Source organism: Mustela putorius, unplaced genomic scaffold (assembly GCF_011764305.1).
Source record: "Mustela putorius furo isolate JIRA1106 unplaced genomic scaffold, ASM1176430v1.1 tig00003927_pilon_pilon_pilon, whole genome shotgun sequence".
Classification (NCBI taxonomy): Eukaryota; Metazoa; Chordata; class Mammalia; order Carnivora; family Mustelidae; genus Mustela; species Mustela putorius.
The window spans coordinates 563,420-576,468 of NW_025422072.1; the positions used below are offsets into that span (position 1 = coordinate 563,420).

The 13,049-nt window shown below is 37.8% G+C and overlaps 1 long non-coding RNA gene and 1 pseudogene across 4 annotated transcripts in view; both read right to left on the reverse strand.

Annotated features, from left to right (window-relative positions):
• LOC101688523 overlaps positions 1-13,049 on the reverse strand; it is a 186,821-nt gene that overhangs the window by 38,541 nt on the left and 135,231 nt on the right. The gene's annotated exons all lie outside the window — the stretch shown is intronic.
• Positions 535-3,358, reverse strand: LOC101672954 (annotated as a pseudogene).

The window sequence follows — 13,049 nt, forward strand, 5'->3', positions numbered from 1 at the left end:
TTCTATTTTTAATTTATTAAGGAATCTCTCTACACTGTTTTCCAAAGTGGCTGCACCAACTTGCATTCCCATCAACAGTGTAAGAGTGTTCCCCTTTCTCCACATCGTCTCTAACACTTGTTTACTGTCTTGTTGATTTTGGCCATTCCAGCTGGTGGAAGGTGATATCTCAATGTGGTTTTGATTTGAATCTCCCTGATGGCTTATGATGATGAATATTTTTTCATGTGTCTGTAAGCCACTTGCATGTCTTCTTTGGAGAAGTGTCTGTTTATGTCTTCTGCCCATTTTTTTTATGTTATTATCTGTTTTTTGGGTATTGAGTTTCAGGAGTTCTTTATAGATCTTGGATATCAGCCCTTCGTCTGGAGTGTCATTTGCAAGTATCTTCTCCCATTCTGTGGGTTGCCTCTTGTTTTGTGGACAGTTTCCTTTGCTGTGCAGAAGCTTTTGATCTTGATGAAGTCCCAAAAGTTCATTTTCACTTTTGTTTCCTCTGCCTTTGGGACATGTCTTGAAAGAAGTTGCTGTGGCCAATGTCGAAGAGGTTACTGCCTATGTTCTCCTCTAGGATTTTGATAGATTCATTGATAGAGTAATTATTGATGGATAAAGAGTTACTATTGATATTTAGTTCATTGTTTTCTGATTGTTTTATAGTTCCTTTGTTTCTTTCTCTCTCTCTTACTGTCTTTCTATATGAACTGATTATTTGTTTAGTGTTAGCCTTGATTTTGTCTTTATATTTTGTATTGATTATCGATTTTGCTTTGTGATACCATGAGACTTTCATAATACATCTTATAGTTTAAACAGTCTATATTAAGCTGATAATTTATTTCAATTGTATAACAAAGTTTTTACCCATTTACTTACCAGAGATAAAGGTAGAGAAAGATGATGATGTGTTGATGGGGGGACAGGCCCCCCGACCCTACATTTTGTGGGTTATTCTAGCATTTTGTATTTTTCTTAGTCACCCAGAAACACTCACACAAATGAAAATCCCAATATATAAACCTAGAAAATAATTTTAAAAACAACTACTTTTATTTGCTTTACCTTAAAAGCCTAGGGATTTATATAATATGTCATGCAGAGACCTTTCCAAAAACAACAACAACAAACAAACAAACAAAACAACAACAAAAAAACACTTTAGATACTTGTCTATATCTTTAAAACTTCTCACTTTAAGCAGCTACAAAATTTCTCTCAGTCCCTTTACTGTCTATGTGCTCCATTTTCAGCTCCGCCCCCCTCCATTTTGCCACTCTCCTTGGGACCCCACTTCCTACACTCAGCTGTAGCTGTGGAATCTGGTCTACTTTACTGAGGATCGTCCCTTATAGGGAACAGCCTTCCAGAATTCTGAGGAAAAACCTTTCCACCTTGTAAAACACATAACTATTAGTTCAGAATCTAATTTAACTGCTACACCAGAAGCTCCATGTGAACTAGCATTTTGTTTACCCATTATTTTATATCCATCATCTAACATAGTATGGAGCACATAATTAAGCCCAATTAATATCTGTTGAATGAATGAATGCTTGGAGTTTTCTAGTGTACAGTGGAAGGGTAAGGATTATGGCCAGAATAGAAAAGGAAAAAGATAGGGCCAAAGAAAAGGGGAAGGCAAGGGGCCAAGGGTATAGTACTGGAAAACTTAACCAGCATCCTTTAGTTAAGGTGAAGAACCTCCATTTTATGACCTATCCTTTTCTCATCTTTCTGGAGAGCCATTCATCTGCTGAGCTGTGAACATGGCAAGACCAAGAAACCTTCCAGGTTCTCAAATACAAGTAGCTGCTCCCTGCCGGGTGCCCTCCTATCTCTCACTAACTGCTATTGCTGTTGTCTGTCAACATATTCCTATGGAAAAAGATATCTGCAAATGTTAGAGAACATCCTGATAGAGACTGTCCATCTGAAATAACAAGAATTAAAAGGACTTCATATTTCTTTCCTTTTTTTTCCAGATAAAGTCTGTTTTATTAAGTAACTCGTCAATGTAATTACTGGGGCCACTATAAACAGAAAAAAGAAAGGGAGTTTTATTTCTTGGCCTCTTCCTCCTTGGACAGAATCTTGAAAATTTCCTCCTTCTTGCCCTTAAGATGCTCTTCATAGTGTTTGCATGTTTTCTCGGTCTTAGATTTGCATGCCTCAGCTTAGTGAACCAGAAGCTTCTTCTGAACCTTGTCTAATTTCAGTTTGTGGATGTGTTCCAGGAGACTCTGCTTGCTTTTGAATATGTTACCCTTTACTTTCAAGAACAGGCTGTGATACACAGCAGTCAATCTTCTTAGATTCTTGGTATCTTCTGAGCAGTTGGTGCAGAATTCTCATCCTCTTCAACCAGGTTACCTTCTCAGGAATTCAAGACTTGGCAGTACATTTTCTCTTATCAATGTCCATATGCCTGCCCTCTGGTGGGTCAAAGTGTTTTTCTGGCAGCAGTTCCAGGAATGGACAGGCTTCCAGATGATCAGCCCCATCTTTGATCATTTTCTGGATCTGCTGAGAGGAGTTGGCATTGGTGATTTCATTCATCTCATTGGGGTCCAACCAGACCTTTGTTTTGCCATAGTGGAGGACACTAGAGGAAAGCCTATTCTGAAAGCCGAGCATGCTCATGGCTGTGGATGCAGTGGCAAAAGGAAAGCAAAAGGCCTTTGTGTTTCAAGAGAGTCCTTTAGACAAAAAGAGGGCAGATGTCCAAGGCATTTGCGTGTCAAGAACAAATACTTATGGTTTTGTCCATTATTGAAGTCTTTTGAATCTATTTGCATGGAGAAAGAATTCTGAGTTTTTCTTGTTAGAAAACATATAGGAATAACTGATGATATTCAGTGTCATCTAACTGTGAGAAAGAAAAAAATTGGGAATATTCTATGTAGGTAATTCTGTTTTCTGGAAGGCAGGGTTTAGTTTTAGTTTTTGTTTTTAGCTATTGCAAGAAAAGAAAATACAATTTGTTGTGCTTTGACATTTGCTTTGACAAATGTAATAATCTGAATTTAGTTTTCAGTCAATTCCACTAATTTGTATCTTAAAAGTCCTAAGATTGGCTTAGAAAAAGTCATCACCCCCGGTATATCCTCAAATAATAAACACAAACATATGGGAAGGAAAAGATAGCCACCAATAAATTTTTTAAAAAATTATACTCCTTCTTTATCACCAGTAACAATAATAAATAGAACAAAATAACCCAATATAGGACAAAATATTATGGAGTAGTACCCAGTTTGAGTGGAGAGAAGGGGTAGTTCCCTGGCATTCCGAGCTGTCTACATTTCAGAATTGATTAGTAATAATAGAGGTATTCTCATGAATCTAACACATATTTTTTTTTTCCTTCATTTTTTTTTTTTATTTTTTATAAACATATATTTTTATCCCCAGGGGTACAGGTCTGTGAATCACCAGGTTTACACACTTCACAGCACATTTTTTAAATCGTTTTTTCTATGTGAGAAACATATCTTTCTCCCTCTTTAAAACCAGAGCACATAGTCTTAATGCTCAAACGGTGCCAATTATTATGCTCAAAGTAAGCCTCATTTAATTTAAAAAACATTTCTACCTGAATAGGATTAATATGAGGTGATGTAAGAGGAAGAAAAAGGGGGAAAACTATGGAATATATGAGAAAATCTTCTACAGCATGTCAGTTTAACACATACAGAAATAATGGGTTATGTTTGAATCTCTGCAGGAACTTGGTGGTTAAACATCTATAGAATGTACCAAGCAGATTAGTCCATGTGTTCACTGACACCAATTCTTCCCAGATATCTTAACATCTCATGCAAGCTCTCAGAAATTCAAGTATATTCTCTAAATTTTAACTAGCCCCAGATATGAATGGAAGAAAGCACCTGCTTGATTGTGTGGGAAAATATTAATTTAGGGTATTTTGCATTGTGTCATTGCCTACTCCTCCTCATACATGAATTCTGCATAAGGATCAGCCTGTTGTAACATGAGACACTTGGCTCTAATCCATAATAGTGAAAAGACTAACTGTTTCCCAAGTGAGGTTCACATAGCATGACTGTTATTACAAGACCTAAGCAAATCATTTTGGTAAGTAATATGCCTTGGAATAAATAACGATTGAAAAAAGATATCTAGGTTTATTAACTGAGCTAATGGAGTAATATATCATAGTGACTTGGGAATCTAAATTTGTTTGTTTTTTTAAAAAAATTGTAGTGGGCTGAATGGTGGCCACTAAATAGATATGTCTATGTCCCAAACCCTAGAAGCTGTGATATTACCTTATTTGGAGTTTGCAATTTATTTGCTAATGTAATTAAGGATCTTGAGAAGATAATTTTGGATTATGTAGGTGGGTCCTGAATTCAATGACAAGTGTCTTTATAAGAGAGATAAAGGAAAGAAATCAAACACATGGAAGAAAAGGAAGTATGAAGACAGAAGCAGTGATGCAGCCACAAGTCCAAGAATGCAGATGGCCAGCAAAATCTGGAAGAGGCAAAGAACAGTTCTCTTCTAGACCCCCTGAGAAAGCACAGCCCTGCCAGATTTTGAACTTACAGTCTATAGAACTGTAAGAAAATAAGTTTCTGCTGTTTTAAACCACCAGTTTGTGGTGATTTGTTATGGCTGCCCTAGAAAACCAATACAGCCATCTAGATTACTCTGTATTTTAAACTTGTTTGGAGAGCTATTCCAGCTATAGAGAAAACTCCTGGACATGTCCTCAGGATAGATGGCTTCTTATAATACAGGTTCCACCTAGAACTAACTGTGTGACCTTGAACAAGAATATTAGTCTCCTGTTGATCAATTTCTTTATGTGCAGTTGGACTAGATGATATTAAAGCTTCCTTCCAAATCTAAAATTTACATTTCTGGTAATAACTGACAGTATAATACTGAAATAGGGACAAAGGACAGATAGCATTTTGTAAACATAAAGTCTCACACATATATACCAGGTCTCAAATACACACACACACACACACACACACACACACACACCCCCCACACCCTCACTCCCCTTCACACACCATACTCCCACCCACACATATTCTTAAAAAAAAAAAAAAAAAACCCCTTTTGGGTCTGCGTTATGAGAGAGGGAAGAAGAAACATGATTAGCTATAACTGCTATCATTTATATGCCAAAAGTTGTTTCATGTAATCCTTATGATAAATGTGCTGTTGTAGCAGTCTGGATCCAATCAGGAGACAGAAATGGCACAGTGGTTTAAATAGGGGGAAGTTGATAAAAGAATAACTGTAAGGTCAGAAGAAACCCTGTATAGTATCCCAAGGCTGAGCAAGAGTATCCAAGGAAGGACAAACTTAAAGGAAGGTCAGAACTTGGAGTAGGTGTGTTTTAGTCACAGGAAAGCAGAGAAATTTGCTGATTTGGCCAGGCTGGGGCAGGTCTGGAGCTGCTGGGCAGAGTGCAGGCAGAGAGAACACCTTCCAGAGTGCAGGCAGAGAGAAGGCTCTCAGCAACTGGCCAGGGGATGTAATGGGAGTCTAAGTGCTGGCCAAGGCAGAGGCCTTCTGAGCTTTAGAGATTTAGGAGACCTGCAGAAGGAACACTACCAGCTATGTGATGCTCTGCTTATGGTGGCCCCATGCAGGCTGCATAGAGCTCTGGGTTCCATGTGCAGAGGTCGGCAGAAAGGATATCATCACCCAGAGCTTCAGAATCGCAGAAAGATGGTATTCTGGGCCTGTGCCTGAGGCAGGCTCCACCAGATGTCCTCACATCCACGCTGCTGATCTCTCCAGCCCACACCAGAAATCCCCAGAAACCTCTTCCTCCTCAATGTCCTTCTAATATCTCTATCAAGCAAACTTAACATTGTACCCAATTTAATGCTTAAAGAAATCCCTTTATCACAGAGCATATATTAAAGGATTCATATGGAATTGAGAAACAGTAACTTGATAACTGACACACTTGCAGAATAATTATTATCTCTAATCACACATGGGAACACCAATGCTCAGAGAAGTGAATACAGCCACTAAATTGCAGAGCTAGAAATTATACCCAGAGCCATAAATGGTTGATAATTCCTGAAACTAGGTTCTAACCACACCCCAAGATGAAATTGTGATGAAAATTGCCCACTTAAACTATTTTATACTTTATTGTACTTCATATGATCATATGGTAAAACTTCTCTGATGAGACTTTATCTGCACCCATTTTGTTAAGAAAAAGAAATGACAAGATCACTCACCCCTATGTTTTCTACCCTTCCCTTACCCTCCAGCTGGGACAAATGTCTCCTTCCTTTCTTAAATATCCTCCTCTTCTTAGCAAAGACACCCTAGACTTCTTTACGGCAAACACCACACTCTACTGCAATTATCTGCTACCTGTGTGTCCCTTACCCTAAAGCTCCTACCTTCCCAATTGTGGAGACGGAGTTTTAATCATTCGTGTAGATCTGTGCCCTGGCTCATAAAAGATGTTTAATGTAAGAGAACTGAATCACATGAAAGAGAACAGATCCATATCAAGGATTTACTCAAAAGGTCATCTCTAGTATATAACTTGGGTTCGAATACCGCTTATCTGGTGGTTAAAGGACACACACCAGTTAGTCCCATGGGATCCTTTATGGCATGGCATATAAGATCTACCATATGAAAAGAAGAAATGAATTTCCAAAGCCATGTCCTGGAGGAAGGCCCAACATATTTGAGAAGACTAGCCCAAATAAGAACAATAATCAAGGGCAAGGAGGAAAGTATCAACAGAAATGAAACTGGGAACATGTAGTTGAAAGACTTGAAGATTGGAAACCGAGGAGAGATAATTCAGAAGAATTTTGTGAGCAGGTTAGACAGATTAGCCTAGTGTGATACACCTCTGATATCTTTCTTAATACCCTCTCAGTGCACGTTTATGGAGTTGCACTGAGCTGATTTAAAGGTCTGGAATGGCACATTCAGCAAATCCTCCAATATTATAACAATCTGCTTGGCTCACTGCCTCTGAAGAGTCTCACACTAGTGTCTACAGTCATTTACATGTTCAGATTTGAGCCTACTCAAAACTAAGCAGGTCAGGTCCACAGCCTTAGGCAAAGTTCTGGGTGAAATCCTCATCCTTATAGCAAGTAACTCTTTACCCAAGTAATTTCCTAAAATTACTAGGCATTTTTACTCTTTTATTTTAATTGAGATATAACTAACATATAAGTTTCAGGTGTGATATTAATTTTGGGTGTCCATCAATTTTATCTGATGTATGTATATTTTGCTAAATAATCACCACAATATTATTTAATGTCCATCACCAAGCATAGTTAGCTTTTTTTCCCCTTGTGATGAGAACTTTTAAGATTTACTCTCTTAGCAACTTTTGAATATGTAGAACAGTGACTATAGAATGATAGTCACTATGCTACACATTATATCCCCAAGACTTATGCATATCATAACTGGAATTCTGCACCTTTTGACCCCCTTCCCCCATTTCACACCCCACTCCCCATCTCTGGCAACCAACAAGCTCTGTTTCTATGAATTTGGGTAGGGTTGGTTTTTTTTTTAGATTCCACATATAAATTAAAGCATACAACTTTTGTCTTTCTCAGTCTGGTTTATTTCCCTTAGGACAATGCCCCTCTGCTACTGCCCCTAGGAACAAGGTGTTACTTAAACTATAACCCCTGGAGGATTTTACTAGTTATCAAGCACATTTAGATATGGCCCTAAGAAAAACATATACTGGCAACAGGTCTTTGGGGAGAAGGACGATATACGATTGTGAAGCTGGGCAGCTGGGAACGCCCGGCCCAGCCAGGGCGGAATGCCACCTACAGCCAGGAACGTCTGGTCAGCTCAGGGTGGACAAAATACCGCCTGCTTCCCTTTTCCGTTATCGCTCCTTTCTCCTCCCAGAAGTACCCGTTGTTAGTTAGATGAGTCCTTTGAATGTGCTTGGTTAACTATAAACTTTACCCTCTTTCTTGTTTGTTCACGAGGCATGTGACTAATGTTTGACCTTCATCGGTTCTTCTGTTGGCTATTGTTTCTATCTAATAAAAGTGAGACTGTGGAGTTGCTCGGGGCAGCAGTCTTTTCGACTGTTGTCCCCTGCTCTCAGTCTCTCGCAGCGGACTCATTTGTGCCTAATTCTTCTCGCCTTCCCGACTGGAGGGGGCACCCCTCCAGGCCCACCCATGTTGTTGCAAATTGTAAGATTTCATTATTTTTTAAGGCTGAATAATCTTCCAGTGTGTGTGTGTGTGTCTCTGTGTGTGTGTGTGTGTGTATCTTCTTCTTTATCCATTCATCCACTGATGGACACTTAGGTTACTTCCATGTCTTAGCATTGTAAATAATCCTACAATGAACATGGGTACATACATCTTTTTGAGTTAGATTTTTTGTTTCCTTCAGCTAAATACCCAGAAATGAAATTACTAGATCATATGGGTTTTAATTTTCTTGAAGAACTTCCATACTGTTTTCCATAGTGGCTGCACTAATTTACATTCCCACCAACAGTACATGAGGGTTCTCATTTCTCCACATCTTCAACATCACTTATTTCTTGACTTTTTTATAATAACCATTCAGATAGGTATAAGGTTTTGATTCATTCATTATGGTAATGACTTGCACTTCCTTGATGCTGAGCCCTTTTCATATATCCATTGGCCAATTGTATATCTCCTGGAAAAATGTCTATTGAGATCCCTGAATTGTATGAGTTCCTTATATATTTTGGGTATTAACTCCCTGCTTTTTATCTAGGGTCCCTCCTCTCATTCCCCCAGTTTCTTGAAGAAAAAGGCCTTGCCTGTACCTCCCTACTCCATTTTCCTCAGAGACTAAAGTTCTAATTCCCATGTGTCTATCCAAATGACTTATATCCAGACCTTCCAAAGATCACATTCTTCTAGGATCTGAAACGTTCCTTCATTTACCAAATCTCTTTTTACTTGCAAAACACCAATTACATTCTGTTGGATTCCTAGTTGTCAAATTCCCACTAGCCAGGATCTTTTCTACTGGCTCTCCTGGGACCTTCCCTTGACTATATGCTGGGCTTTATTTAAAAATATGTTTATGTTCAGTTTTCTAGATAACAGATATCTTTTATTCAATCAATGCATTGACAGTTGAGCTCCTGTTAAACTATATTGGCTACATCAATAGTAGGACAAATTGGTTATAAATGTTCAACATCGTGACCTGAAAATACCGCTAGAATCATAGATATATGAGAAATACTAAATTAGACTGAATTTTCCTCTTTTCTTAAAATATTTATTTATTTATTTGAGAGAGAGTGAGAGAGAAAGAGCATGTGCATAGGGTTGGAAGGAACAGAGGAAAAGAAAGAATCTCAAGCAGACTCCCCACTGAGCACAGAGCCCAACACAGGGCTCAATCTCATGATCCTGAGATGATGACCTGAACTGAAATCAAGAGTTGGATGCTTAAATGACTGAGCCACACAGGTGTCCCTGAATTTTCTTTATTTATCAAGTAAATAAATAAAATATTAGAAAGACTTTCAACACAAGCAAGGCATAGAACAACATATATAAAATTAATGTTAATTTAACCAAGAATCCAGCTAATCATAAGATCTATTATACCCAAACATTTTAGCGTCATTTATCAGTTAGAACACTATTCAAAACAAAATGTGTACATGTTTGCATGATATAAACATACATATCACCACTGTTGTGGTCCCAATGTAGTTAATAGTTTTTTGTTTGGTTTTTTGTTTCTTTTAGCCCATTCCTCCTTACAAAGATTTGATTGGTAATACAACAGAATTTTGGAATATCAATTTTTGCAATGCAGAGACATAACGAGGACCTAGAAGAGAGCCATGCTCTGCTCAAAGGGCTTACAAAACATCTAAATGATTCCAGATTCACTTTTGAGCATAATGAAATCTCTCATAATTTACTGTAAGCTCCATAAGTTTTCAGAGTTTCATATTATTTTTTGGCAAATCTAAAATCTGAATAACTGGATTTCTGCTTCCAAAGAAGCCAGGTAAACAGGATGGTTTACAACCAAGAGAGTAAAACAGATTTACTCTCCATCCTTAGACAACTAAAAGACCAGTCTAAATATATGGGACAGCTTTTAGACCTTGAACAACAGATAGCACAAAAAAGTGACCTCTGAGAGATGGGAAAGGAACAAGATGAGCCACAGGATTTCCCCAGCTTACTGACATCAGAGTGTGTCTAGACCACAGTGCAGGAAGTCTGAGGTCCTTCCTGAGCTATGAGACAGAGGTAAGAAATTGAGAAGACACAGTGGATAGAATTTGCAGGGAAAAATACTGGATAGGAAAAAGTTGCACAAAAAGAGAAGACCTGCAGAGAGGGAAAGGGGGAAAGAACGAGGGAGAGAGAGAGGAGAGAGGAGAGAAAGAGGTATCTGGAGATTCACTGAGGGTTTCCCTTGACTTTTCAGCTGGGTGCTGATGGACACCCATGTGTGAAGAGTCCACCTGAAGCAGAAAGAGAGCCACCAGAAAGAAGCAGGGATAACAATCTCCAGAGTTCACACAGAGATGAAAATAGTTCATTATCTCAACAGCTATAATAGAAAACAAACACACAAACAAACAAAAAAATGACCCATAATGTAAAGGCATTACATAAAGTATTTAGAAAAGTTTCCTCAGTAGTGGGGAATATTCAGCCCTACATTTAAAGTCAGCTCTGATCTCACTTAACTAAGCTTAAAGGGAACATCTTAAAAGAAAACTTTTTAAAAGTAATTTAACTGCAACCCAAAGTAAAGCTCAAGAATGTTTAAGAGGAGACAAAATATCGGCACTCAATAACATAAAATTCATGTCTGTCATCCAATCAAAAAAAAAGATACACAAAGTGAGGAAATACAACTCATTCTGAAAGAAAAAAAATCAATCAATAGAAACAGCCTCGAAAATGTCATAAATGATAGGATTCATAGAAAAAGAACATTAAAGCAGTTATTATAACTATATTCCATATGGTCAAAATCTGAATATCTTAATTACTCTTGGCAATAATACTGTTCATAGAGTTTTAAGGTTTAGCTATATGTAAACACCAAAAGCATGCCTACTTTTTTGTTCTTATTACAGAAAATTTCAGAGACTGTAGCACCTAAACAGAAGGAGTCATTTTCCTTTTTGAACAAGAATTTGTTTTTCTGAACTGTGTTGACTAGAAAGTTAGTAAACTATGTTTGCTGCGGTCAAAAGAAAAATTTTATTGTTGCTTGAACTAATTTATCTACTTATTTTATTGATTTATGGAGCTACCAATGTCAAAGCATACTTGAATCTTTGAGAAAAATGAAAAACATGAACCATCCAAAAAGACCATCAGTGTAGTGAGATTTCATTAGGAACTAAGGTGTAAGTGGAATAAGGAAACAAAAAGTCAGATGTCAGATCATATTGTCATAATTAGCAGACAAGAAACATGTTCAAGGTTATGGTATGTGTTCATAAAAATGATGGCATATCTTGAATTATAGCCAGTTCACATAAGTCTTAAGGTAAGTTGATGCATGTTTCAGGAACAAATTACATCCCTCCAGATATCAGCGGTATTATTCACTTGCTTTCTTGGTTTACCAAAAAAATCCCCTCTCAGCTGGCCAAATTACCCAAACCTCTTAAAGTGCCCACCAGTGGGACCTACTCTAGTTCCTACAGCTATATCAGAAAGAACTCGAGGGAAAAATGAGTAGTGTTGGGCTGAGGGCGGTCTTTGCTATTCAACTTTTTACATATCCAAAACATGTATCAGTAGGACAGCCAAAAACACAGGGACAGATAAGAAATGGTGATACTTTCTATTGTTGACTTGTCCTCACATTCATCCCCTTCTTCCTACTGATTTCATGAGCTCATCCCAAATCACTCAGAGAACTATAATGAGCTCTGTCACCTTAAAGCAAATCAGAGTTTGTATTTCTTATAATTAAGACCCTGAAATATGTGTCCTGATTCTCTTGTGGAAGTAGTTTAGTCTTAGTAGCCAAGCTTTCTCTGTACCGGTCCTTCTCCATTATTCAGTGGTTGTGTGACCTTAGGAACTATGCCTCAGCTTCCTCACCTGTACAATGGAGATAAAAATAGCAGTACCTACTTCACAGGTTTTTGATTAAGAATGAAATGAGATAATTTATGCGGGACACTTAGCTTTGTAAGGACTTTATAAATAATAGCTGTTTTTACCCATTCAAATATATTTACCTGTATTTTATAACAGGAACACTCTCTCTACCAAAAGGACTGCTTCTTATTATAGGCCGCCCTTTAACAACAACAACATACACACACCCCTCATTCCCATCTCTGCTTTTTCTCATACTTTTCCTTTTCTAAAATGTCTCCTGTGTCACCAGCTGGTTAATCTACCCATTCCTTAAGAGTCATCACAAGTCCCACCCAAATTATTAAATCTTAACAGCTCTAAATCCTTGTTATAGATCTTTTTCAAAATGCATGATTTTACTTTCTAGTAAGACATCTTTTACACATTGATTTTTAACCAAAAAAAAACATACTTGATATTTTTCCATGCACTGTATCTTGTCTCCCCAATGATTTTTTTTATAGATAATTATTTGTCCTATAGAGTAGATACTGTACTGCCAGATTCAGGGAACCGTTGCTGACTTATTGATTAAAGTGCTACAAAATTCAAATGATATAAAGTATTCAGTGATTTCTTATGGCAAGAGATTGACTTGAAAATGTTGATGAGATCAAGGAATTGATTTGTCCTAACTGACATACTAAGAAAGAAAGAATTAAGAAATGAAAATATAAGGCACACAAGGGCCAATGCACGAGGGGGTTGGCATGGAGGCCTGGCAAGGGTGAAGGAACTCCTCAAAGCATTTTGTCAACCAGGCCCAGGCATGTCCGAGCTTGTATGGCAAAAACTCCAATGGGCGCCTTCCTCCCTAAAGCCTTGTGGTAGAACAGCTGTTTGACACATTCAGAAGGAAGGATGACAGCTCTACATAGAAACACGATGTGAATGGAGGAG